Genomic DNA, 12,702 nt, shown 5'->3' on the forward strand with positions numbered 1-12,702 from the left:
CCCCCCCTTCCAGATGAGCCACCCTAGCTGGGAAGCGCCTATCCCTGCCCCACTGCCTCACCCACTGTGCGGACCTCGATTCCCCCTTGATGTACACACCTCTTCCCCTCCCCCGCAGCATGCATGCAGCAAGGAATGCAACCCAGCTGCTCTCAAAGCTGCTGGGTTGCATTCCTTGCTGCATGCATTCTGCAGCTGTGTACATGCACCTGGCATTTATCAGTGACATTACCAATAGGATTGTGCAAAACGGCATCATTCCATTTCGACTTGCGATTTGACAGAACAGCGTTTCATGTTGAATTGAAACAGTTTTGCTGTTTCACCCATAGGCGATAATGGGGAAGCTCGGAACAGCCTATAACTGTCATTTCTGGCCTGATTTGGATGAAACATGCAGGAATGCTAGCCCCTTCTGAGGGCATGAAGCCTGCCACGTTTCAAGGAGATAGGTGCAGGGGTTTCAGGGAAACTGCACCTCAAGCTGCAGACAAGCAAAACTTGTAACATGGGTAACACTGTGGGTGTTAAGGCACAGCAGGGTGAAAGCTGCAGGCAGGCATCCTAGCCCTTGCTGAGGCCACAAAGCCTGCCAGCTGTCAAGTAGATAGGTGCAGGGGGAGTCCGGGTTCTGGCACCCTGCACCTCTAGCTGGTGCTGAGGCAAAACTCATGACACGTGTGCGTCCTCACTCAACCAAGGCAGAAAGCAGGCCAGTTGAAACAATGCTGCCTTTTATGCAGTTTTTCCCATCCCTCCCTCAGAGCACTGAGTTTGGAATGGACCTCAGGGAACGGTGACAGTCACTGGCCAGCTACACAGTCAACAGTGAGAGCACTCCTTCCTCACCCCTTCCCTCCCCACTTCCCCCTCCCTCTCCTTATTTTAGTTTCCATTTCCCTGCAGGCAAGCCCAGCTTGAGCTACGAAACGTTTTGACTTGCCTGGTTTTGTTTCAAGTCTGTTCCGAAGCTCTCTGTTTCGTTTCAATTTTGCTGTTTTGAGCTCAAAACGAGTCAAAACAGCATCGAAACAAAACTGCCAGAGAAATTTTGCACAGCCCTAATTATCAGCAACAAACCAAAAAAAGCCGATTGCCAATAATTTCAGTTTTCCTTTTATTGAAGCCGATACCACATGGACCGATATTATGGGTGCACCTGTAGTTCTTTGCAAGCTTTCAGGCATAAACACCCTTCGTCAGGCATAAGTCTTAGGGCACTTACAGTTCAGAGCCACCACATTCGTTGTTCACTCAAGCTAAAGAAAAATGTACAGGCAGGAAGCAGAGTGAAGAAAGCTACTTTTGTTCAAAGTTTCATCTGTTCGCATACCTGCATTTTTTAGGCACACGTTCTAACATGCTGCAAGAGAGGCAACAAAACTGATTTATAGTTTCATAGTTTCTAGGGTCGGAAGGGACCTGAGCAGATCATCTAGTCCCACCCCCTGCCATGGCAGGAAGAGCACTGGGGTCAAATGACCCCAGTAAGGTGGTCATCCAACCTCCTCTTAAAAACCCCCAGGGTGGGAGCCTGCACCACCTCATTTGGAAGCTGGTTCCAGACTCTAGCCGCCCTGACCGTGAAGTAGCGCCTCCTGATGTCCAACTTAAACCTTCCCTCTGCCAGCTTGTGACCATTGTTCCTGATTTAAGCCTGATACATTTCTTTTCCCAGAGCCAATGGTCTCAAAAATATTTTCAGAACTACAAAAGAAGTTCCAGAGCATCTAGGAGCATAACTCCCGAGGAAAGAAAAGTTCTTACAAGTCACACAGGAGCTTTTGAAGAGCTCAAAGGACACAGGGGAACACCTGAAGAAAGGCCTGAAAGTTAACAGTGACCACCCACACCAGGCTGCATGTTCAGCATGTAAGGTCTGAGGCACTGCAATTCAGGTGGGTGGCTGTAAGAAACTGAACAGAGGCCTGAGTCAGCGTTAGTAGAACTTGAGGAGAGAAAAAAACAACTATTTAATGCCAACTTCGTCTACAGTAGGGCTCCCAGCTGTGCTACAGTGATGGGGCCAAAACCATGGAAGCATGCTAGGATGTTTGTTGGATAAACACTATGCTGTAAATACAAAAGAGGGAATATCCTGGGGCAGCTCACAGTTTTTAGTTCTTTAATGTGCAGGAAGCACCCAAGTCTCCATAAAGGGAGACACTTCTATAAAATGTTTTCAGATGAAGAATGTGGGAATGAGGCAAGAGAGAGAGTCCTAGAGGGAAGAAGAAAGAGAGAGACCTAGGAGAGGCACTTCGTATTGCTGGCTCAGCTCTGGGGATGTGGCCAGTAAAAAAAAAAAAAATAGGGCCACAGGGGTTGGAGAGCAAGAGTGGAACCTTGTATTCAAACAGAACTAGGAATGAGTTGCAGAACTGGATGAGGCTATGAAATCGAGAGAGAACCTCAGAGGCCAAGAGAAACACTTTAATACTGGTTTCCTAGTCAGACAAAACATGAAAACTACCAGATGATCAGTCAAGGGTCCAGAAGAATATGGAAAACAGATCTGTCATCCCAAGCAACAACAACAAAAAAAAGCAAGAAAGCAAACAAGCAAGAAAAAGCCACTGGATTTGGACAAAATTAAGTTTAAGAGCTAGGGCACAGAGAAAACAGGTTAATTACAACATTTCTCATCTTCTCTGCCCCTGACATTATTAATTTTGGACACAACAGCAATCAGGACAGCGCAACAGAAGTGATGATTCAGAGGTGACAGATTTATATGCCTGGGAGATGTGTGAAGAAAAGCAAGGTCAACTATGAATAACTACATAAGGGACAGAGCACATATGCATACAATAGAACGATGAAGCTGAATAAGTAGTAGAGGTTGCTCTTTAAAAGCCACTGAGATGCACACAAGAGGTGTTTCAGATACAGGTCTCTCCACAGGATACAGACTGTTTCCAGATAATCCCAGAACTTTCACTGAAGGGGCAAGGGTAGATGCAAGGGCACAAGATATCTGAATTTGAAACAGCAAACAGAAAAGATTATAAGTTAACCATTTGCAAAGTGTCACCCAGACACACATACTGCTGCAATCTTCCTTCAGAGCAGACACAAGTTACAATTTTCAAGAGCATTTAAGTCCTATGGAATTTTCAATGTAGATTCAGCTCTACTGAAAAATATTACCTTGAATCTGCTGGACTATCCTTGCAGTAATTTCCAGCCATTTAAAAACAACCTGTCAGAAACCTTTTAAAAACAAGTGCAGGAGACAAAGCATTTGGATGAAAGTGAAACGAATAAAACTGGGTGTATAATTTTTTTTGATTCTGTGTAATAAAGGAGGCCCAAAAGGCTAAAAACAAAATCTGCACATTCAAAATGTCTCCTATCTCTGCTTTGAAGGATGTCATAACAAACAGAGATACTAGCAATATGTTGCCATAAAAAGAAACAACTGGAAGTTGAGCATCTGAAAGAAGGAATTTTTACCCATGCTGCTTAAATGTATGTTAACAAAATAAGCATTTAACTCCAGTGACTTTGGAGTGGTTGGGAGCTAATCCCTAGCAAAATTAGTGAATGCTACAACTAAGCATGCCCAAGATTTCTAAAACTAAGGAAAAGAATAAATCCCCCCTTGGTCTCCTTTGTTCAACCTAAGCAACAGCAAAAGCAGAGATGGCCCTTCCCTTCCCCATCCCTGAAATGTTCGTTGCAGATCATGGTTAGAAGGTTGTGTATTTTTTATGCACTCTGCTAAAACAAAGCTAGTTGTCATCAGTCCCTTGATACAAGGAGAACAGCCTTCCGGCATGCAGAGAAGTCATTTGTGAGCCCACAGATGACTGAGGAGGTGAATCTAAGATTCTCATGTTTGACTGCAGATGTGGCAAACAGTTCTGGTAGAAAGGAGTAGTTGCTGGCAATGTCATGTCACAGCTCTTTTCCTTTTTCCTCTCTAGTCTTCCAACTCCATAGAGAAGTGAGTTTCCTTGCAACGATCAGTGCCTTGTTGTAGATAATGGTGCCATAAGCCTCCCAGGTATTGAAATCAATATCACATTTCTTCAGACTGGCCTTCAAGGTGCCCCTGAATCTCTTCTTTTGCCCACCTCTAGACTGGTGACCAGTGAGTTGGAAGTATAGCATCTGTTTTGGGAACTGGTTGCCAGGCATCTTTATGACATGTCCTGTCCAGCAGAGATGGTGCTGCAAAAACATGGCTTCAGTGCTGGTGGTGTTTGCTTGAGCCAGAACACTCAACCAGATCCCAAGGATTGCAACCTTGATCTAGTGGGAAGGCTTGTGCACTACCAATGACCTCAACAGCATTTCCATCTGGAGTTTTGTGCCTCTGATAGGGTCACCCACGGTGGCAAGGTCAAGAGTTAGGTTTCTAGACAAGTAACAATCCAAAAATAAAAAAAGCACGAAGTCCTCAACAGCAGGGCAGGTAGATGAAGAAAGCATACTTCACAATGGCTGCAAAGGCAAACAAAGGCTGCAGCAAAATAGAAACCTCCAGTAGTCTGTTTCCTTCCAGTGAAGTATTGTGTGGTTGCTGATGTGCAACAGCATCCACATATCTTAAAAGACATACACAAATGTCTTATTTCAATAAAAAGTCCTACAGTGATGGACAAGTGGCCACAGGGGCAGGTGCTCATGATTAGCAGAAGCCCTTATAGTTATAGACCTATACAGCAGCAACAATTGTATGATGGTTGTTTTGTACTTGGAACCGAGATAGATGTGCAGTTCAGCACCTGTAATGAAAACGGGGCAGGCCTATTTAAGACCCACTCTCCTCACCTTGTATGGGGATGGGGCTAGAAAAGGTGCACCACACAGTCTGCCTTATTTCACCCAACTAGAAAACCATGTCTAATTGGGTGACTATCTGCAGTTCAAATCAAGTAATGAAGTTTGTGACATGGAACATCTGCACTCTAAGGGAAAAATAATTATGACCAACCAGAACAAAGGACAGCACTAGTGGCTAAAAACTTGCACAATTTAATATTGACACTGATGCATTCAATGAGACCTGACACACAGGAGAGGCAGCTCACAGGGCCTACTGGAGGCTATACCTATTTTTGGAAAGGAAAAGCCTAAACATATCTATAGCATTGGTTTTACTATCAAGACCAAAACCATTACTTGGATGTAGGGATGCCCAGTTGGCATCAATGAATTCATGACCCTTCATCTTCAGTTGACCAACAAAAACTAGTACAATACCTGTGAAGTTTCCAGTATAGCCATTTTGCACATTACTTAAGAACTAAATGTTGGCAAGGTAGAAATGCACAGATTTTCAGTAATTCAGCTGTGGTGAAAGACAGTACTACAGTTTTGTATACAATACTTGGCTTTGCTTTTGCCCCCTGCAGTTTGCACTGTACCATTCTCTTTCTTTCAGTAAAGTAAAGAACTCCAAGAGGAGCATTTGGTTTCAGTCTTTTCATGAAGGTACTGTATACAGCAGATTGTTTCCCCTGATTACATTTCTCATTTGTGCTAAATTTAAATCAAGGTGATTTAGATCAGTGATTTTTATCCATGTATACTTCAGTTCATGTCTAAAGAAAAGTATGCTCTTATTGCTTGTAAAATACATAGATTTGATAACTGAAGAGTTTTTACACTAGATTTGGTCCATCTTTTTTGCTCCAGGCTACTCAATGGATGGTCCTGATAATAAGGTACTGATGGTGGCCAAGTCCCAAGACCTGTGACGATATTACCAGTTTCTTGCACCCAGTAACACAGTCCCTAGGTCCCCCACAAGTTCAAGCTAGTTGTGCCATCTTTATATAGGCTGACCTCAAAAGTTAGATATCTTTTTCTCCCAATTCCTTTTTCACATAGAAATACGAATGGTTGAAACTAAAAATTTTAGCTAGAGGTTCCCAGATTTCGATAGCATCCAGGATAAGAGGTTATAAATGTATATGTCAACGTATTTTGTATTAAATTCATAATTTCAACTTCAAATTATAACATCTTTATTTTTAAAAAACAGATTAATCAAAACTAAAAACCCCAATAAAAAAGCACCATTTTTTTTTCAACCCTGACCTACAAAGCAGTGGTGTCTAAGCTCTGAAGTGTTCCATCTATCAAAGCCCTGCTTTAGTATTTCTTTGGCATTTTTGCTTTTAAAAGCAGAGACAACATACTTTACTTGGGTTAACTGCTGAAGTAACATAACAACACTGAAGGAAAATGTGCACAAGTAACATATGGGGCAGTTTTTTTCTTGTTCAGTCAAGAGGCCCTGACAGAAGATCCTGATCATTTGCCATTTATTCAGCAGCTCTCACTGCAGGTCAATTTGTTAGTGTGTTTTAGTACTGTAGTTCTGCATGCATCTTTATCCAGTTCTTCCATTTTAATGACCTGCAGATTTTTGCTGTGTTTTGTAGCATGACAAAGCAATGACTCTTAATAGACATTTTGTGTGAGTGGGTTCTGCTGTATAATGGAAATGCTGATAGACCCCTCAGTATAATTGCATTAGTAACAAGTTGTTTTAATATCTGCTATTCAATAGTGCAAGTTACTAAACTAGAGGAGAAGAAACACATTTCAGAAACTCTGCTTTTGCAAGTCAGAGATGTTCAGACACTTCATTCATCCATGAATTTAAAACAGTGTATACGCTTTCATGGCAAGCCAGCAAGAAACATACTGCCCAGAACCCTTCAAAGTCAAGTCACAAAGCACCATTTATTCTGTTGAAAGATGTAAGCCCTCACATATGGGGAAACCTACCTCTTTAACAAGTTCAGAGGACTCAATACTATCTTCACGCCCTGCAGAAAAAAGCTAAACCAGAATATGATTTTCCTTGTTTCTGAGATGAGATGCAAACAGTGAAATCAGTTACTTTCTGTTCATACAGTTTCATTTCTTCATGCTCCTTCATTGGTTTACGACACACAGTCCACAGAAGTCCAACAAGAAAAGCTGGAGAAGTTTAAATCTCACTTAAAAATAATAATTAAAACATTTAGAAGCTCAAAAAAAAGGCACAGTAAGATTTTATAAAGTCTAAGAAGATTTGATAAAATCTAAAAAGGTCAAGAACAGTGGTAAGTGCTAGTTAGTCTCTCATTCCTTTAAACGTTCATGCAAAGTGAGTATTTAATACATCCAACTGTCTCTTTAAAAACAAACAAAAAAAACTGGGTATGTGAAAGACTACCCTTAGTTTAAGAGAGCTTGAACAGGAACAGACTGCACAGCAGAGCAAACAGCATTTGCTATCTACATACAGGTTCTTTCAGAATCAAATACACTCCACTGTGCCTTGTCAACTATGAAATTCTGACTTTGCCTGGTAGACAGGGTTATGGTCAAAGAGGTGATGGCTAAGTAATACCATCACATTCCGTGTATGCACATTTACATCAGGGAAGCGGATTCACTGCTGGGTGGGCTAGTTTCCAGGATAAAAATCCCCCTTGGGAATTAGCCAAATTATATGAGATGCTCTGATCCTTTTCACTGTGAAAAAATGTTCTCAGTGCAGGCTCAGCTTCCAGAGCCTGACCACCTTTTACATTCGGGTTCAGAAAGGTCTGGGGGCAACTGAGTGGGGTCACTTCACTTCTCTAATTTGTCACCAGAGAAATCTCCCCTTCACAAACAATCATGCTGCCACAACAAAACCTACAGATTACAAGATGGTCTTCCACTGTTATCAGAAAAGAAAGGAAAGGAAAGGAAAGATTGGGGGCGGGGGTTGGGGAGTGGTAGTTGGGGGAAAGGGACATCAGACAACATGGCCATTGATTGGTATGGAGTGAGGAACCAAAACCAAGCAGAAAAAAAGCCTATTTGATACGTTACTGCAAAGCACATTGTTATTACTAGGTTAATTCTGAAAACTACCCAGCTGTCTGTGTCCTGGGGGAAGCTAGCTAAATTAAAATACTAGTCACTTCCTGTTTTTGCACACTTTTTCATATTGCAACCAACAGAAACCAAATATCAGGTTCCCTTTCTTGCTGTAGATGCAAGTCTGCTTCTTGCGTAAGTAAACTCTGTAAACCTGTTCCCACTGTTCTAAACTCAAGACCAATTTTGCAGCTATTCTTACCCACAAGAACTCCACTGAAATCAAAAGAAATTCCACTTCTAGAATTAGAACCATACTGCAGGCCTGCTAAACAAATACACTAAAAAACAACAAAAATACATGGCACTATTTAAGTTACTCATGTACCACAAGACCTTCCAATACAGCTACATGTATCATCAGTCTGAATCCACATTAATTTGGGGTTTAGCTGGAATTAATTCCAATTTACGCCTGCATAAGCAAAACTAGAATTTAGTTGCATATGTTTAAAGGTCCTTAGTCAAGGCTAAGTGAACAAATGAAAAATGGAGTTTTTTTTCCACAGAATTTCAAGGTGCAGAAGAGCTCTCTGGAAATGCACTAAATAATTTACTGATAGCAATATAACTGAGTTCCAGGGACTAGAGATTTGGGGGAGGAAAATTACATATGGCTTTTTCATGATTGTTCTCTGCTTGTTTTTAGTCTTCTCTGGTCTGTACACTGAAAAAAAAAAAAACACATGCGCATGTTTCTGTGAATCTATACTCCTGGACAAAAGTTAGATACCCCACTAGCTCAGAGCAGCTGACCCTTCAAGGAGAATTCAGCCCAGCTTCATCTACCATTATCAGTCAAAGATCAGCTACCTAGAAAAGCCTGTAAGTGGCCCATTACAGAGAAAGATGCAAGAAATAGGTTGGTTCCTGGGGCAGGAAAAAAGTCTCCAAACACCCCGTTGAGGGGAAGAATCTGTAGGGATCAAGCAGACCCCTGCAGAAAACATGAGGTTAAGAGGAAGAGATGACTGCACCACTTTAATGGAAGAATTAAAACTGGAATCCTCCAAAAAGGGGGTCACTAGGCTGTAGATACAGTGTCACTGCTTCCTAAGCTAGCAAGGAAAGGTGAACAGCCTACATTTCCTCCTTCACAGAACCAAGGCAAGCTACACAGGTGCTGAGATGCTGCAGTGATAGATGTGGTGAAAAGGAGAAGACAGATAAAAGAAATGACGCAACACAACCAACTACAAACGCAGAACTTTGACGCATGTTGCTGGCAGGCTGCACAGCCAAGAAACAGATTATTAATGGCATTGCAGCTCACATTTCACAGAGCTTGAAAGAGCCCCTCTGTATTAAGGAAAGAGTTAAGCACTGGGACTAGTCTACTCCTGAGACACAGAGTCTTTCACTTCTGGGTCACCATACTGAATCTGAGACAAGCTGGTTGCACCCAAAATAATTAATCTTGGCTGGCTCTTCAACAGCCTATGTGAAATAAAGCAGCAGTCTCAGCCCATCATTGGCATTAACGATTAGTGTGTCTCGGTCTGTGCAAGAAGGTAAAGAAGCAAACAGCTTTCGAAACTGAACTCAGTTCTAAGTCCCCTAGAGAAAGTCACTCCAAGTCAGGACTCCAACAGATCAACAGGGTAAAGAGCTGCAATGGAAATTCACACTGTAACTGCTGTGTGGTTAGACTGCTTCAGACTCCTGTCCAGTACCTTTTACCAGCACTGGATTCACTAATGTATTCCCATCTAAAAAGACTAGTTCTAAGGTAGGTTAAATGGCCTTTCAGCTAAAAAAAAAAAAAAATCTCATTTTCCTGGTCCTGACCAGTTGCTTGCTCTTCACTCAGAAGAAATGCTAGAAAATTAAACAGTTACCTTGAATTGTAGCCAATTTTAACCTATTTTTAAAGAGGTTACAGGCACTCTTTCTATAGAGTCCCTCAGCCAATTTTTTGTGGTTTTACGAATTGTGTTTTTCCATTTTTAAAAATGTTATTCTCTGCCAGTGTTCCTTTAATCTCATAAATAGCTAGAGATTATGATGCCACAAATAATTATTACTGCTGTATAGAAGAAAGAAGAAAAAGACAGACAAAGGCCTCTTTGCAACTCTCTCTCTACTAAGCACCTGATAGAAATATCAGCCATAAATTACTACCACAATTATACTGTTCAGTAATCACCAGGGCTTACAAGTTTAATATACAAATCACCCTCTGCATCAGCATTTTGCATCCTTTAGCGCACAAGTTCCAGTAACAGATGCACACAGGAGAGAGGGCTTCTGCCTTCAGTCTGCATGTGGCCTGAACCATGCTTCAGGTGTCTGAAAACAGGCAATTTCACTTCTGCTTTAATACCGGAAACAGGGAAGTGATTAGTAGTAAACCATTCAAGGAAGAGGAGACAAAGCAATCAGCTTCCCAATACTGACGCAGGCTGCAAGCCAGTACCTCATGTCTTGAGTGCAGCCAGCAAGGGGAAAAAAAAGAAAAAGAAAAAAAGAAACAGGCTGAACAGAGGACAGTAAAGATACTCTGGAAGAGATCCAGAAATTTAGAGCTTATCCCCACTGCATGAGAAATAAAGGTTAAAACCTCTCCTTAATTAGTTATAAAGAACTTTCCCCTATTGTTCTTCCTGTAACTCTCCTAAACAAACTATGTATCTCAAGAAACCTCAGGAATTACTGTGACAAAGACTCCTGCCAAGAGAAGCTCTATTACATAATGGCATTTATGGGAACACACACAAAAAGCCACCAGGAGAGACAACAAGCCAAGTGCTAAATCCTCAGTTTTGTCAGCTCTCTGCAATCCCAAACACTTCACAACCTTTTCTTTTATGTTTTTGCCTCCTCCCTCCACCAAATAAGTTTAAATTACTGGGAGTGATGGGTTTTATCAAAGAATAAACCCATTCAAAACAATATGCTTGCAGCAGCCTTTTTCAAGGATCACTACCAGGTTAAAAAGTAACTTTAAAAAGGGAAGTCCTTATTTGTGGTTTGCATAATAGCAAGTAAACTGTGGTTTTTATATATATCGTATTTTTCTCCATTTCCGTGTGCTTATTGACAATTCACAGATAGTTTCACTTTTGCTTACAGCCATTTTCACCTCCCTGCTATGAGCACAAGCCCCATGTTACAATATTTGCACTACAAATATTTGGGGATATCTAACAAGAACTTGTTTTGATGCATAAGTTATAAATGCCTCAAGTGTGACAGTCAGTTTGCTGTGTTAGGCACTTTACAAACAAAGGCCCTAACATACAGACTCTACCACACTGCACAGAGAGAAGAGCAATGACACCACACCCTCAACAAATAGAAATGTCACATGCTAAAATCACCTGCTACACCACCTCATCTAACATCTACTCCTGAAAGATGTCTCTTCCCTACACACCAGCATGAATTTGAGAGAGGAGAGCAAGAGCCAGCTTAAAATAATCCAATTTAAATTAGTGTATACATGTACATCTGTTACTATCCATGGTGTGGAAGCCTCTGCTGCAGAAAAGAGGACTCCAAATGACTTAAGGTAATTTTAGAGACAGAAGATAATAAGAAAATTCAGCTGCCAGTCACTGAACATGCATACTGCATACTAAGAAACTATGCTGCTCAACTTGTATCTATTCTAACATATAGAAGACTTGATGTAATGGAATTTGTTTAAGTCATCAAATGCCATAAGTTATTTTCTTCTTTATTACTTGCTACTTGATGAAGAGGAGATTTTCATTTAAAATGTGTTCATACATATTTTAGTGGAAAGGGAACAAACTTCATTTCTCACATTAGGCAGAGAAACTGTGGCTTCCCCCCCCCCCTTTCTTTTTTTGCCTGTTAGTTATAAAAGGTGCACTCTGGCCTCTAGCAAGCCGACTTGTTAGCAATCAAGAGCAACACGGTTATGCACATCGCATGATTAACCCTTCATATATCAAAGTCTCCTGGAAAAAGGTGCTTCTTGAAGTAAAGGAATGCAAATGTTCTCTCCTCTACTAAGGAGCTTTGGATCTCACTTGCCCCTACCCCCCGACCCTCCTTTTATTCAATTTACAGGCCGTTTATTTTTTGAAATGCAGCTCCATAAGCAGCAAGGGGCAGAAGGAAGTAAAAACACCAGGCATCAATTTAAAAAAATAAATGCAGATCAGTGGTGATGTGTTTTGGCCCTCTGGGACAAGTGAGTGGGGCAGGGCTGGTCTGAGCCCCTGCACACCAGGATAGGGCCCTGGAGCCCTGCCCTGCCCAAGCCAGGCACCTGGCCTGGGGGCTCCTCCCCAGTGTCCAGGTTGCTCAGGGGAAGGTGCCACCACGACCCCTTTCCCCAATTTCAGGACCCGTGGGGAGCCCCACAGGCCGGACGACGCGGCTCGGGGGCCGGATGCGGCCCGCGGGCTGGGATGGTTGCACACCCCTGCAGTGATGTGCCCGTCTCTCCGAGGCAGTTGCCCGTTGCCGAGTGCCCGACATAGGGCAACACGCGTGAGGAAGAGAAGAGAAGCAAGCAGGAGCATGCCGGCCGGGACACGCCTGTGCACACACACACGGGGCAACTTTCCCCGAGAAGCCCCCCGCCTCCGGCGGCTCCGACGGGAGACACAAAGAACGGAGCCTGCCAGCATCTACCGAGCGGGCGGCGCCGGGCAAGGGCGCTTGCAGGCTGCGAGCACAAGGCGCTTCTGGCTCCCCGGAGCCGGACCCCTCCCCCCGCCCTGGGGCTGTGACAGCCGCGCCAGGCCCCTACAGCGCCCCCACCTCGCCCCGAGGGGACTCACCCGGCGGCGCGAGGCCCGGGCGCGGGCGGAAGGACGTCGGTCCGTCCGCGCGAGGTGGCGCGCGCCAGGC

General features: G+C 43.0%; 1 protein-coding gene across 2 annotated transcripts in view; it reads right to left on the bottom strand.

Annotated features, from left to right (window-relative positions):
• Positions 1-12,702, bottom strand: part of SUSD6 (sushi domain containing 6) — a 163,120-nt gene extending 150,418 nt beyond the window's left edge. Inside the window, exon 1 of one of the 2 annotated variants that reach the window (XM_019519154.1) lies at positions 12,633-12,702. The gene's annotated coding sequence lies outside the window, so the exon portion shown is untranslated. Of the gene's footprint in view, positions 1-12,483; positions 12,542-12,632 lie in introns of those variants that run through there. The other variant, XM_019519155.1, reaches the window with a different exon arrangement.

Source organism: Gavialis gangeticus, unplaced genomic scaffold, assembly GCF_001723915.1.
Source record: "Gavialis gangeticus isolate Ggan-Ray unplaced genomic scaffold, GavGan_comp1, whole genome shotgun sequence".
Lineage (NCBI taxonomy): Eukaryota > Metazoa > Chordata > Crocodylia > Gavialidae > Gavialis > Gavialis gangeticus.